Genomic DNA, 15,774 nt, shown 5'->3' with positions numbered 1-15,774 from the left:
TCCAATCTCCCAATTTATCCCTCCCAGCCAAGTTATTCTGAGGGTTAGTTTTTCCAAACCCCAATACCCACTGCAGTCATCACGCCCTCATTTAAACGTTTTCCTGGCTAAATGCATTTCTGACTTAATTCTTCAGATGTGCTTCTGACAAATCAACAAATGAAAGGACTTCTCATTTGTTATGGACTGAATGTTTGTTTTCCCCCCAAATTCACATGTTGAAATCTTAATATGATGCCTTTAGGAGGTGGGGCTCTGGTGAGGTGATTAAGTCACGAAGGTGAAGCCTTCATGAATGGGATCAGCGCTCTTATAAAAGAGACCCCAGAGAGCTCTCCTGCCCCTTCTACCATGTGAGGACACAACGAGAAGACAGCTTTCTATAAACCAGCCTCCCGAACTGTGAGGAATAAATTTCCGTTGTTTATAAGCCACCCGGTCTATGGTACTTCGTTCCAGAAGCCCGAACTAAGTTACCGTTTCAAAATGGTGGTCAGGACACATGAAAGATCCCATTACAGTTATAAAAAAAAAAGTATACATACCCACCACAGTTAAAAGACTATCATGGGCCTGAGAGATTTCAACCACCATCTGGAAGCCATAAAATGATGAAGTCCTGACAGATGAAGCTGAGCAGAGGCAGCTCACAGCCCCAGAGGTTCTCTGAGACGCCTGCTGCTGCTAAGGCAATAACCCAGTGAAACCTCAAAGCGGCTCTAGACTCAGAAAAAGCAAGGACCGTATGGGCCAGAGATGACAAAAAGGGTAGAAAGGAGAAGATTAACTGAAAAGTCTAAGGATCAACAACTGTTACTTCCGTGCCTAATTCCTATCTTTATGAGAAACAACAAACCTTATAGCCCCCCACCCAGGCAAAAACTAAAAATTAAAAAAGGGAAATGAGTCTCAAAAGAAATTAAACACAATGTCCAGTGAGAACTAAACAGCTAGTGTGGTTCTGAAAACCCCAAAGTCAAGCCCTCTTCACTCTGATACTGAGTCACTCTCCACACGAGGGCTGGCTCTGCGCCACCAGAGGGACGCAAGATGCACCCAACATAAGGAGCCCTGGCAGCCTTAAGGCCACCTCGTCTCTATACGAGTGAAGAGTTAAGCATAAACATACAATTAAAGAAAGCCTGCCATGTGAAAGTGGAATACCAAGATACACAACAAAAAGGCCCTGGAAGAAACAGAAAATTCAAAAGAGTGAAGGTATTTCGTCAAGAACCCTCAAAACAACTTTTATTAGTGTCCCTAAAAAAATTTGAGAAGCGATAATTACATCCACATAAGAATAACAACAACCAAAAAATGCACAAGAAATAGCAATCCAAGAAAAAGGTCTACAGAATTAAAAATGTGGCCCCAAACAAGAAGTATCAGTGAGCGCTGCATGCATGTGCCTGGGTACCCTGACCTCACAGCTGTGACTCTGACGATATAATCCTGTGTCACAGACCATACCTTACCTAAGATGCACTATATTTACAGCACACAGTCAGAAGTCTAAAATGGCACATGCAGAACATGTTCCTGGGAAGAAGACAGTGACACAAAGCCCCCTTGTTCAAAAAAATCTGAGTCTGTTTTTAACTCCTCTGCTCGTTTGCAAGATGACCTGTAAGCTTCTCTCCATACTTGTCTGTCCTTTCCTACAGGAAGGGAGAAACCAAAGGTGGTGTTTTTAGAGAGACCTAATAAAGACTCCTGGAAAGTATTAATAAGAACTAGCTTAACGTGAAGACCTCAAGATACTAAAACATATTAATGTAGTACATGTGAAATCTTCCCTGGAGATCTTCACATAGAAGATAAACATCCCTCCCATCTGGGTGATCTGCATACTGTCCTTCCTGGAACTACAGAGAGGAACTGAATCACTGGTTCAAAACCCCACTAGTCCCAAAGCTTTCTTTTTATAACCAAAAAATTCTGTAATGCCCTATTTATATTTGTTATTCTAATATGAAATTCATTGGTAAACATTACCTGGTATACACATATTTTTAAAACATCAATATAATACCTTAAATGTAACGTAAAGGAGAGCCTAAAAGCAAAACAATTTATAATAAAAACATGACATATTTCAATATGTACATAACTTTCAGGTCCCATTAACTATGTAATGAAGTAGATGCTTATCACTTACTTATAAAGAATACCTGGATTAACAGAAGTCAGATCAGAAGCTTTCCATATTAAAAGTACAGGAAAACAAAAGAGGAGAGGTACAGGTGAATGAAAATGAGTATATCCTGTGTGTATTTAAAGTATGCCAAGGTTACCTTGTGCTTTTATGTAAAATGAATTTAGGTCTAAGATCGGATAATTATAAACTAATTTTCACTGCATGAATATCTGACAGGATAGTTGAAACTCATGTGGGATACAGGGCAGTTCTTTCTGTCTTTTCCACTGTGGGACATTTAAAATCTCTGATTCAAGGCCCTTCACTGCAGAACCAAACAACGTACCAAATTTATACTATGTCCTCTAGGGGGCAGCACTGTTGCCATGAGAACCCCTGGCTGATAACCTATGGGAGTTTTCCTTCCAGCCTTCATATTCTACCACAGAGAATCGAATCCTAAAGAACAAAATCAGTAACATACCTAAGAAAAATATTAATTTAATAAGGAAAATGACTATGAAGAAATTCGTTTAGGTTTATGCCATTAACTATAGCCATATTCAACACTATTTCCTCTTTTTGAATTCAGGATAACTAGTTACTTCATATAGAATATGGAATGAAAAGCTGTTACCTCTGTGACATTTATTTAGATAGCGCGAAGTGATTCTGGCTTTACAATTTTTAACTTTCAAATCTAGTTAATTAATGATGAACAGGGAGTTTTCCATAGAACTCTACCACTCTCACTTCCTCAAAACAAGAATTAATGCATTCTTTCATATGTGGTCATTACAGGAAGGGGGGAGGGAGCCATTTACTGTAAATGCCTTTCTGATGCAATTCTACCACCTCTCTCAAAGAGAAAATTCATCTAAGAAGGCTTAGTCACTTCTTCAAGAAAAATGCCACTGCACTGAATATCCACAGTTGGAACCCCCTGCGTGAGGAGAGAACTGGAGCTGGTCCCACCAGGAGTAAGCGTGGGGGAGTGGCAGGGGGAGAGGTCTCACGGCTCCTTCCTCAGAACAGATTAAGCAGTATGCCTCAAAATTTGGCCTTTAACATAGGGAAAAGTCTGACACATTTGTAACATCATTGTTTCATAAATCATATGCAAACACCGATTTTCCCCGCCCAACTTTTAAAGCATACTCCCTAAAAAAACATGAGACTTAAGTTACGAACTAGTAACCTACGTTAGCATCTTAGCAACTAGAGTTATTTTATTTTAATATTAATTAAATATTATTTAAAAATTTCATGCACAGAAAGAGAAATGGAATCCTATGCTTAAAAGATTTGAAAATGAAACTACATTTTGAAGAGGGTGGATTTCACATCAAAGGGAATGATGACATACAGGGTAATCCCAAAAAGCAACTCAGAGGGAAAAACTTAAGACAAACAGTTCTGAGCTCTTCTCAGAGGACTAATTTTTCTAAAATCTCAAATCCACCCAAAGGAAAACAAGGAACGATTTCTCCAATCTACCCTTACCTGGATGCCCATTAATTCTTCTAACAGCCAGATGCACCCCTTGCTTCTGTGGAGGAGTCAGTGCCAAGCGCAAAGCCCAGAAGTCTCCCAAGACTCAAGGCTGTTTCCTGCTGGAGTCCGAAATCGCCGATTAGTGAATCTGCACATCGTAATATACACGTTCTGAGCAAGCTATTGGCTAAGTGAAGGCAACGAGTGTGGAAGTCTGATTTGCCACCTTTGGGGCATGCCTCTCATATCCCAACTCAGAAAGACGAAAGACACACCACGTCTGAGTGAGTCAAAACTAGACAGGGTTCGTTTTTTTCTGTAGCATTCTCCCTAACCCTACGGAAACCACCGGGAGAACAAACCACAGTGAGATAGGACTCCCTCATCAGGCAAAGTCGATGAAGAAAGAATTATGTCGACGCTGCAATTTAAAAATAAATCTCATGCCACTGCCAAAGTTTTCTGTGTTATGCAGCTGCCTAAGAGTTACACGTAAGTATAGGCACGGTCCACATATTTTTAAGCCAAGAATTCTAAGCCATGGTTTTGGGGCTCAGAATTACCAAGAAGTGGTAAAAATTCTCAAAAGAAATTTAGTCTTTATGCTACACTGATGATCAACGAAGAATAGAGCAGTGGTATAACTGTTCTTAGAATTAGGGGTTTTCAACACGCAGCTCTTGGACCACGTGCATCAGAATGACCTAAAGTTGACTCAGAACTCTGGGGTGGAGCCCAGGGATCTGCATGTTAAGAAGCATTCCAGGTTATTTTTAAATCCTTTAAAGTTGGAAGATGATTTTTTCCTGTCAGTGGAACTGAACAGTTGATTACAGCTGCTGCCATCTTCCCTTTCATTCAGTTATTTTGTCTTTGACTCCTGCTGAAATCAGGAGCGATAAGGGCGCTAAAGCCACCTCAGTCCTGAGGCTTTCACTCCAGGGGAGAGGAGAGCCTGCCTGGGTTCACCTGGCCTCTCCTCCCCACCACCTCTCTACCTGAGAGACAAAAGCTCAAGCTGTGGCAGCTGAAAAACACAGTACTTGATGTTGAAGGTGAACGTTACATGAAAAGATGTTACCAGAATAAAACACGCTGCTGAAAACAAGAGGAGGAAAATGAGGAGAGAGGACACTAACGTTTACTGACTGCTCACGATTTTCCAGGCACCACATCAAGAACGTTACAGACCGTTTTCCTTGCCACAGAAGTCTCACCGAAACAAAAACAAAAAAGCCTGCTTCGCAAGGGGACCCACCGGCAACGCATTCTCTACGTCAGACTTCACGTTGGCCCTGTATGCCCACCTCTACCCCCATTACCCTCTGAACATAAAGGATTTTTAAAAAGGAAACTGAGCAACATTGTCAGAAATGCACTTAAAATGATATCGTCTGTCCATATGTCTTGTTCTCGGTTCCTTCTTTATCCACCACAAGACTGTGTGAACTTGCAGAAAACTCATAGTCCTTTTCCATCAAGCTGTGCTCCACTTTAAGCAGTCAGTTCACTTCAGTCCAAAGTGCCGGGCGGCAGGGTGGCGGTGGCGGTGGGGAAGCACCATCATTACAACGTGCATAGAGAAATGTGATTTGAACATCACCAGCGAGTATAACAATTATGTTTCACTAAATAAAAAGGGTTTACCTGTTCCTCCAACGTGCATAACGATTCTAAGGAAACTTTCTGGATGAGGGGAGCCCAACTTAAACAGTGTGCTTACGAACAAGCTTTTCCAAGTGCCCCCCGCTGCGTCTCAGGATGACTACACACTCTGCCATCCTAACAACAGACAGGGCTATAAGGAAGCCGACTTGCTATCTTTAATTTTACCGTGAGTTGGTCTAGTGTATTTGGCGTTCCAACTATTTTGCCTAATAGGTAAAACCTGCATCTGTCAGAGCACCGGTTCTCAAACTGTACATTAGCACTGGAAGCCCTCCCCCAAATGAAATCTTAGGTGAAAGCCCAATAGAGGCACCAGATGAAAGCAGAGCATCCTCGGTTGATGTGGTGGGCTAGAGGATGCAAAGCCCTGCTGATCTGGGCCTGCTGACTCATCTCACCCCTCAGCGTGGCTACCGTGGCAACAATGCCAAACCCCAAGGGCTCTGTTTTATCTTTTCTCAGACCTCGATGATTTTTAAAAATGTATACTTTATTATTTTGTTCTATGGATGCCTTTATGTCTCAAAGTTGGGCATATATCAAAATTGTTAAAAGCCCTAAGTCCAAATGCTGCTTATTCACTACATTAAGCTTAGGAATTCTGTTGCGTATTTGGCTTGTGTGGACCCAAACAGAGAGATTACAATCTCTACCGGTATCTCTTTGTCAACAATACTCTTAGCATATCTGCAAGTTCAAGGTCATTTTATAAACACAAAATTGTGTCAAGATAATGCATCTTCAATGAATGAGAACATATTCATGATGTACAAGACCCCTTGCCATGATTTCACTTTCACCAGTGGCTTTTAGCTTGCTACCTACAGTACAGTAAGTTTCAGACTATATACTAAAACTCAAGCAAAAGAAAAATATTACCCTGAGATTAGTAATGAATAATGAATTTGAAGAGTTGTTTGGTAACCGTTATTTTGAAAGGTATAATACCAGGTCGGCAGAGAGAACAAAGATTGAAATGCCTTCATGAAGACCCAAAACTTTAAAAATTCTACTAATAGGAAAGTGTACTAGCCTTTTCTTTTTAAACATTTTCTGACTGCTGTTTCCAAGTCTTCAAAAAGATAATGTGTTTCATCAGCCAAAGCCATCACATTTCAAGTGTACATGTGAGAAAGAGGCCAAAGTGAAGGGGCTGTCCTGAGTCACCTGGGACCACCAACTTGAACTGGGGAAAGGCCCCAATGTTCTTCATTCAACTGTCCCTCAGAATAAACGCAGTGTTTGAAAGTAGTAAACTTTTATGTACAAGAGAGTGTCATAAACACTTACATACACAGAAGTGATAAAAGTGATTTGTCATTTCAAAATCCATGCTTAAACATATTCCTATTTTCAGAATACTCTAAATTTTCCTATGATTTCCATTTTAAGTTGTTATTGAAAATAATTATGGAAGTTACTCTACTCATACTACTCTAGTAGTACTTAGGTGATTTTAAGACAGGCAACCTTTTTCCATGAACAGAAGCATGGCTAAGAGAAATAAAGACATTAAGTAAGACCTGGTTACATACCCAAAATGTACTTAACGTTGGTGGGTTAGAACTGGTGCCACTTTTCCCTTAGGATTGATGCTGCTAATGAAAGTTAGTACCCAGAGGTCATTCCACAGAAACTTATTTCACTCACAATGTATCTGTAATACAATACTATATAAATATATGTATACATATATATATACACACACACACACATCTGAAATAAGATGTATACTGCAACTGTGCTGCAATACTAACAATTATATGAGGAATAAAATAAACTAAGAATGATGTTTATTTCTCTATGCAAGTGTGTAAGAAGGTATAATCAGAAGAGGATGAACCAGACTAAGAAACTTAAGAGATCTGAAAGTTAATGACACTGACTATTATGCTTTACTCTACCTCCAAATATACTACGCTCTTTCCTCTTGATAATGATTATATCCCCACTCCTGACTTATCAGCTATGACTAGCACCACTGGGGGCTCTCCAAAATCAAACAGAGGGAAGAAAGAAAAAAATCTTAGAGATTTACTTGAAATATGATAAAGATGTATGGATTTAATAACAAAGACTACGACCTAAAGGGGGGTGGGCAGGAAAAGAAGAGAATGTAATATTCAGACTTTCACCAAGTTCGATGGAAAAGGTGCTGGATTAGACACAGCACCTGAGCCAGGACAGCTTGGCTGCTGTGTGGAGCAGGGGTGTGGGAGGCTGACCAAAGGCAACGTGCAGTTGGTCACGTGTAAGGCCTTGTGTGGTAACCTTGGTCCGAATCTGGCTGTCAATCTTTCAAAGAAGTACCAACAGTTGTTTGGTCTGGCTGGTGGCTCAGTTGGTGAGAACAGAGAATCAGGGCTCAGCAGGGGCAGTGGCGTATGTTCAGCTTCATGGTCACAGGGCATGAGCAGCTCTAAACAGTAAGTAACCAACCATCAGTGCTGGCTGAAGACGGAACACACTGGAGACTACGGACAGCTCAGGACGCCAACAGCTCTCAAGAGCTCTCTGTTCTACCAATAACGTTACCTTTCTGCGTGATGTTCTTAATGCCTTATTTAACTGGGGAGGAGTGGGGCAGAGAAGTTAGGTATCACAATCTGAAAAGTCTGTTACTCTTGTCATACCTAACCTTAAACACCTTCCTGAAAATGATTATCGGATCCTATCTTATAGTGATATGAGCTCTATGTATTTTTAATATTACAAATGTGCTGAAAGTGAATCTGAAATACAGTAATACTTAAAGTCCTTTTAAATGACAATACAAACTTTGCCCTTGCTAAATAGGTTGGTGGCATTTAAACATATGGGGGGGGGGCGGGGGGTTGTTTAAAGCTGGTGAAGCCCAGCTCCACTCTCAGGGGAAGTTAGGAAAGAGAATGAAAAGGAAGGGAGTATTGGTTATAATCAAAGGTATCCCCACTTTGGTTCTAGACAAGAGTCAAACAGGTTTAATGCAGTGTTCTTCAAACTGTAGGGTAATTCATTAGTGGGTTGTGAAATAATTTCAATGCATTGCAAGCAACACTTTTACAAAAATGAAACAAGAGAATAAAACAGAAAACAAGAGCTCACTCAACTTAGTGTAACTATTGTTTCATAAAGTTAACTGCTTCATGTACGTGTGTTGTGTGTACTTCCTCATGATGTAAAACACAATCCTTTTCGTGAGTTCCAGGAAAGAAAATGGTTTATTAGAAAGAAGATAAAGCACCATGGTTGAGATGAGGTGGGAGGATCATGCTTGGATGTAATTTAATCAGTGCGGTGCCTACACGGCCTTATGTTGAAAACTAACCAAGTTAGTTTACAAAATGCATTTACGTTACCAATCAATAATTCTAAAGATACCAGGCAAGTCATTACTCACTCATTCACCCAGTTAAGTGTCTACTCTCCCTACATAAGGGTTATGGAGAGAGGATGAAATTGTAAAAATTAAATAGGGTCACATATTGTAACAACAGCTAACACATACCCGGCGCTTATTGTGTGCCTGATAGTGTTCTATCATTAACTCATCTGATCCTCTTAATAACCCCAGAAAGGTAAATACTAATAGTATCCCTGTTTTTTTTTTTTACAAATGAAGAATCTGAGAAATTAAGTCAGTTGCCTAAGAGGCGAAGCCAGTATCTGAGCCCAAGAAGTCTGGATCCAGACTCCTCACTCTTAATGAACAGAATCCCTAACAGTTAAGAGCACAATCATCCCTAATTGAGAGTCCGACTGTGGCACTGGGGAAACGGGAGCCCAGGGGCAAACTTACGCCGTTAACACTACGGCCCAGGCTTTGCTGTCTGTCCTCATTCCTCCTGCTATTAAAGTACAAGCCACAGTCTAGGCCAGAGGCAGGCAGCTCACCTCTTTTACACCTCAATATCCTGGATCCATTCTGAACATGATTCCCGGCAAATCAGTTCAAACTCCATCCTTTCTTCCTTCCCTAGAAAACATGTAAGAATGCGAATGAGTAGGTCCCTACGTTTCTGTAATGAATCTAACTCTCATTTATTTAAAAGAGAAAAAGAATTCATTCTCAGGTGCTGGCACTTAAACTTTTCTATTAGCCAAACATTTCTGACACATCTTCCGTGTCTTATCTCCACGAACCAGTGAATCCTGTAGCTGCCGTGAGCACCGCCAGTCTGGGTGATACAGAGCTCGTGGGGGTACCTCTTTCTTTGCACCCACTTGTGTTACTCCCCTCACTGGTTTTCAAATAAGATCCAAAGAAACTGCAGGTGTAATACACACTGTGGCAAGTGAACCATCGTGTTTCAGAAAAATATGAAAGGATGATGTACTAAAGACTTCTTTTCCTCCCGTCTACCCACCCTTATCTTCCGGTTATATACTAAGCCCTATAGGTAGGGCCTAAACAGATAATAAAATAAGTAAAAATCAACATAATTCCTGGTAGCATGGTTACCCTTCCTCAGCTACCTCAGAACCCAAAACAGCACCGTTTAAATGCTGAGTAAACACTATATGCTTCCACATATTGACAGGAGAAGGCAGTACTATTCCTCCTCGCATTTAATCTGAATTAAAACAGCCGGTGCAAATGAATTCTGGAACAAAAGCGAAACAACATTTAGGTCTCTGTCTGACAACTACACCTGGCCACACAATTTGAAACCTCTCATGAAAGCATCTTGTGACAAAACAAACATCATTATCTTTCAAACGTAAAGAAGTTATAAAAAAATTAATGCATAATGAAGCACTGTACATTGTGATGTGGAGGATTAAATTATTAGAATAATTCAGGATTCTTTCAAAATGCAGTGAAATACTCAGATAACTAAGACAAACTCTGAGGCTTCAGTGTACTGTGACAACGATTTACCACACTTTGCTACATAGACATTCTCTAAGGAGTCTGTCAAAAGTAAGGCAGTAGTTTAACACCCTTTTGAAAAACACATATGAGGTAGAGTGCTGTCAAAATAAAATTTCTAACTGAATAATAACTGTGTATATGCCAGTGTCAATATAATACTAGAAGCTGGAAATATGATTTTACTATTTACCACTATCACAATTTTTAGGTTAATTTTAGGTATATTTAGGTTACTTCTTTTCCAGGTCGGATTAAACTGTTTACTTCTACCAGGTATTGTGCCTAAAACCAATACTTTTCACATGGGTCAGAGGGTACATTTGCTGTAGTTTAAATAAAAAGGATGAGTCAAGTATATACCAATCTAGTCAGTCAGCTTCTAAGAAAGATACACTTTTGGATAAAAGAGTGGTAAGGTCTGCACTCTACAAACATGACACTTTTGACTAGCGGTGTTACACATGGGGATTTTTTTTTTTTTTTTTTTTTTTTTTGGTGATGATGCTCATTTTCCTGCCCCATTTACCCTGTCTCATTAACTGTACTTGGAACCAAGAGCATTCATTTGGTCCCATGCAAATGATAGTAGTACCTGGTTCTAAGAATTCGACTTTTCTAAATTGGGAAGCAAAATTATTTACGGGGTGGGGGGAAAGAAGTCCAACCTAAATCTGTAGTCTCAGCAAGCTCAGCGCACTAACACAGTAAGTTAACTGACAACACTAAACCTGCCTTTCTACCGGTAAAAAATCATACAGGCAACAATATTCTCAACAGGAGGGGATCTGCCAGAGACCTCCCTAGAATGCAGGAATTAGGGGGTGGTGTTTTCTGGGTTGGACAGGGGCACAAGTAGCTGAGAAAGACATGGAATTTCTCAGGGAGCAACTATTTCTAGAAAAGCAGGTGGTTCCAGGTTTAAAAATTATCACATAAAACCTTCATTGTCATTGAAGTGACGATTAGGCCTCTCTCTTCCTTTCCTATCTGTACCCATCAGGCTGCCCCTAATCGAGCAGAGTGGAAAAAACAGTACCCACGGTATGAGTGGGCTTTGCTTTCCACTACCTTTTCCTAAGACACACACTTTCCAAGTAGTGTGTTAAAAAACAAAAAGCAAAGACAAAAAAGACTGCGGTTTACTATTAATTTCTGAAAATTATTCAAGTGAAGGGGATCCTTTCACAAGGTATATGTTCATCAATCATGATGTTGTACATTTTAAACATTTTATAATATCATCTGTCAATTATATCTCAATAAAGCTGAAAAAAATCATTAAAAGTCCCGGTTGAAGAAGTGCTATCTACCTGTCAGTATTGGTTCTGCCCTTTAATAATTCTGTAGTTTTGTGCAGTCCTATCAGCTCTCAGAAACTCAGTTTCCTTGTCTGTAAATTGAAAAGGTTAAATGACTTCTAGCCTTCCTTCCTATTCCAAATTCAAATGGTTACATTTAAATTATTCTGTGACTTATTCTCCCCTTCAAATATCTTTGATCTTCATTCTATACTAATTTCACCTTTAAAAAGATAGGAATAGTGGGGGATGGGAGACAGGAGGGCTTGTTAAGATAGATTCAAGTGTTAAGCAACCTGTTTTACCCTGGACATTTAGAGTTTTAAGAATAGGCAAATGAATTTGAATCTACAATGGAAATGTAATAAAATCCATAATTTAATTGTGTATTAATTTAAACTTTTCACAATATTTACAACTTATTTTAGATTATAGGGATATTCCTCTATTTTACAAATATATGTTGAGCCACTTCCAAATCCACTGCTGTCTGCTGTGCGTTCCAGAAAGCAAAGAACCCAAAGCAAAACTAAACAAGAAGTTACTGTGAAAAGAAAACTTTTTTTTTTTTTTTAAGGAGAAGTAAGCCTTTATTTCCTTGTTACACAAAAAAAGCTGGCTGAGTTGGCTGCTGAAAACTGTTCATTAGCCATGTTAATGTCCCCTTCCATTAAGGTGGTAAACTGAAAATTGATTTTACATATATATTTATTTGCCTCTTCAATCAGAGGTATTGGATTTATTTTCTTCCAATTATTGACGTGGACATAACATACCCCCAATATGGAAATCCTTCAGAATCTGTCTGCCTAAAAGGTCCACTTCCTACTGAAATCACAAGATGTATTGTGTACAACTGAAAATAGCAAATATTCAGGAAATACATGAAACATGTTGATTATATACATTTAAAAAGGGAATATTACTTTCAATTTTCTTATATTACACTATTCTATCCCTGAGGACTAAACAATAGATTGTAAATTGCAAATATTTACTTAAAAATCTTTAACCTCAAGAATATGAAAGTAATGCTACAAACTTAGGAAAATCTGAGTTACTTTTTTACTCTGTGAAAACACCCTCTTTTAATGAATATTTTCCTTGTGTGGCTATCACAGCTAATCAACAATGTAAAGAAGCTTTTTAAGCCTTTAAATATTGCTGCAACATTACTTAAAGCCAGCTACCATTTGGTTCTGATGAGACTATGGTCTCTGCTGGGAACTGACTAGAACCTTCTGTCATCAAACACATTCGGTAAAACTGGGATGGTGGCAGTATCTCCCCTCACACTCATCACCCAATGCTTAGCACGTAGGAAATAATAAAGGCTATTAACCTGTTTTCTTTGCCATACAAATTATCACAAAAAAATAGGATAGATCAAAACAAACCCATAACTATAGGAAACACGACTAAAAGAATGTCCTGAGAGCACCACTGAGCATCTCTGTATGTGTCAACAATATCAGCTGCACGCCTTTAGCACTTAGAATGAACCTAGCATTTCACTTACTTTATTTTTGTTGTTATTTTTTTATTTGGCCACACCATATGGCATGTGGGATCTTAGTTCCCCGTCCAGGGACTGAACCAGTGCCCCCTACACTGGGAGCACAGCGTCTTAACCACTGGACCGCCAGGGAAGTCCACACTTACTTTATTTCTTGACAACATAAATACTTAGGCTCTAGTGCTATGAAGGACTGAAGTTCAAAACTAGCAACCCATAACACACTATGTCATATCTTGCTGTTTACTGTCTTCTTTTTCTTTTATTCATGCTTTTAAAACAAGTGCTTGGCTACCTGACGCGACTTCTCATGCTTTTCACAATCAATCTAGGTGCCTTAAGAAAGGAGATAAAAATAATTTCCATTTTCACTTCAGTTTCCCCTCACAGAAAATGAATAAAGGAAAACAGCCCAAAAAACTCGACAAGTATGAAATAAATACTTTTAAAAAAATACATGTTGTTCTTGTTTGGGGGTTATCAAACTCACGGTAGTTTATGTTCCCAAATACTGTTCAGATTTCTGCCACAATTTGTCCCCTTGAACCATCAATAATATCCTTTTCACCTGTGCCATTCTCTGAAGCCAGTAAAACCTTCTCCAATGGTAACGTGGTTTACCTTCTGAAATGGGGGCGCAGGGCAGGGCGGGGGGCAGCACAAATGCCTACGAATGGAGCCAGGCAGGGGGCAAGGATCAACTCCTGCTTCTGTATAGTCTCAAAGCTGCTGGTTAAAGGGACTAACAAATACACATTCTGGTGTTTTTCTACTGATTTCCAGGCATATACTGTGCACTAGGACTAAACAAGAGCAGGCTAGGAAACAGACTAGAATTCATTCTTGACAAAAAGTTTTTTCCTAGTTAAAGGCCTTTTATGGTTTCTTAATTTTTTTCAAAAAGTAGGGATTCAAGTGAAGTAGTTTTGAAGTATTTATTTGAACTCTCTCTTTCACTACCTTCTAGCACCTGCCCCTGCCTATGCTGTGAGCTCACTGGTCAGGAACGGAACAGGACAAAGGGAAGACCCAGGGCTCACACCAAAGTTTTAGGATCGCTTATAAGGTTACTTGGAAGAAATCATCGGGAGGTAAGAGAACATGTAGTAGGTGTCTCAAAAGGCAAGAGGACAGAGAATGGAAAGGAATGAAAATAACCCCCTCTAACGGTAAACACAAGACCGAGGTTGACGCAGTCTCGGTGGCGATGGGGATGTGAAGAGGGAACTACAGAGCACTGACTGCCATCTTGGGAGAGGCTGGAAGGATTTGTCCTCATGGTTTATTTATATATGAGCTTCTTACTCAGTTCTTCTGAGATAGGATCTTCCATTAGCTCTATGCATATTCCCTTTTGTTTTTCCTCAATTTAGAGAGGGCTCTGGATCACCTACCAGTCCAGCCCCTCTGGCATCTTCCTAGGACTGGCCTTCAACCGCCTGGAGACGATATGACTGCCAGAAAGGTACCACTGCATCACCTGCACCTTCCTAGGTCCTCTTCCATGCAGAGATGATGCATTAATTGTGTCCTAGCCCAAATGATATAAATGCACATGGCTGTAGAATACTGCACTGATTCAATCAATCTTCAAAGAAATTAGTGAGTAAAAGAAGGAAGAATATATCTGAGGAACAGTCGTCCAGGAAGAAGTTAGTGTACCTTAATTAATTAAGACTAAGAAGAAAACATCAGAAAATTTTATTGTTTGCATGCTCTATTTATTTAATGGAAAAAATACTTTATGATTCATTTAAAATTGCCATAGAGGGCTTCCCTGGTGGCGCAGTGGTTGAGAGTCCGCCTGCCGATGCAGGGGACACGGATTCGTGCCCCGGTCTGGGAAGATCCCACATGCCGCAGAGCGGCTGGGCCCGTGAGCCATGGCCGCTGAGCCTGCGCGTCCGGAGCCTGTGCTCCGCAACGGGAGAGGCCACAACAGCGAGAGGCCCGCGTACTGCATTAAAAAAAAAAAAAAATTGCCTTGGAAAGTAAAAAAAAAAAAAAAGAAGAAGAAAGGGAAATCAAAATGAAATCCTAGATAATGATTTTTGTCAAAGGATTTTGGTAAATATACCTTAACATCTACTAGCTGTCAAAGTCTGCTTTATTCTCTTCTCACAATACTTTCAAACCCTAGATAGGGCAAAACAAAGCAATCCAAATTGTGCTATATGGCATTTAAAATCATTGTAAAGTATAGGAATGTGTTCACCTATACTACTTGGCTAAGTAATATTATAATAATATAAAATAATACAATATAATAATTTGGCTAAATTTTGGCAAATATGCTATATTTATGATTATATGGAAAGGCCTCATTAATCATGACTGAAATGAGAACATACTCAGAGAACCAAATGAACTTTGGCTTGGCTTCAATAACAAAATATTTAGAAACTTCTATGACTACTCAAATGAGATCTTTTAACTCAGCAAACTGGGATATTCTGTCTCATTTATTGCCTATAAACCTTAGAAATAATCTTCAAAGACAGGTGAATACTGGTTTATCTTAGGTTAAAAGAACCATTCTGCACATTATAACCATTAAAATTTATTGTACATACTGAGTAATCTTAGATGTATATAATTATGATTCCTTTATAAATAAACTTGTCTCTGAAATCAGTGAGAATTTTGCTAGCACTGCACAGAAGTCACCACGATATTGTGATAAGGGTTCAAAACAGATTAAGCAATAGATTTTAGCTTCTTGATTTTCCAGCACTAGCCTTAAAACTAGAACCAAATGTATCTCTCATCTAACAAATCAAGCCGCAAACCTACAACATTTAAAATG

At 39.4% G+C, this 15,774-nt stretch overlaps 1 long non-coding RNA gene across 4 annotated transcripts in view; it reads right to left on the bottom strand.

Moving 5' to 3' along the window:
• LOC105748120 (uncharacterized) overlaps nucleotides 1-14,942 on the bottom strand; it is an 88,516-nt gene extending 73,574 nt beyond the window's left edge. Inside the window, exons 1-3 of one of the 4 annotated variants that reach the window (XR_007479107.1) lie at nucleotides 13,459-14,942; nucleotides 9,173-9,254; nucleotides 3,641-3,750 (exon numbers count right to left, since the gene is read on the bottom strand). This is a non-coding gene — a long non-coding RNA (uncharacterized LOC105748120). The other 3 variants (XR_004484582.2, XR_004484581.2, XR_004484584.2) reach the window with 3 other exon arrangements.
• Nucleotides 14,943-15,774: the final 832 nt, after the last annotated feature.

Source organism: Orcinus orca, chromosome 9 (genome assembly GCF_937001465.1).
Source record: "Orcinus orca chromosome 9, mOrcOrc1.1, whole genome shotgun sequence".
In the NCBI taxonomy this organism is placed as follows: domain Eukaryota; kingdom Metazoa; phylum Chordata; class Mammalia; order Artiodactyla; family Delphinidae; genus Orcinus; species Orcinus orca.
Note: the sequence above shows the minus strand (reverse complement) of the source record. Positions and strands in the feature narration are given on the sequence as shown.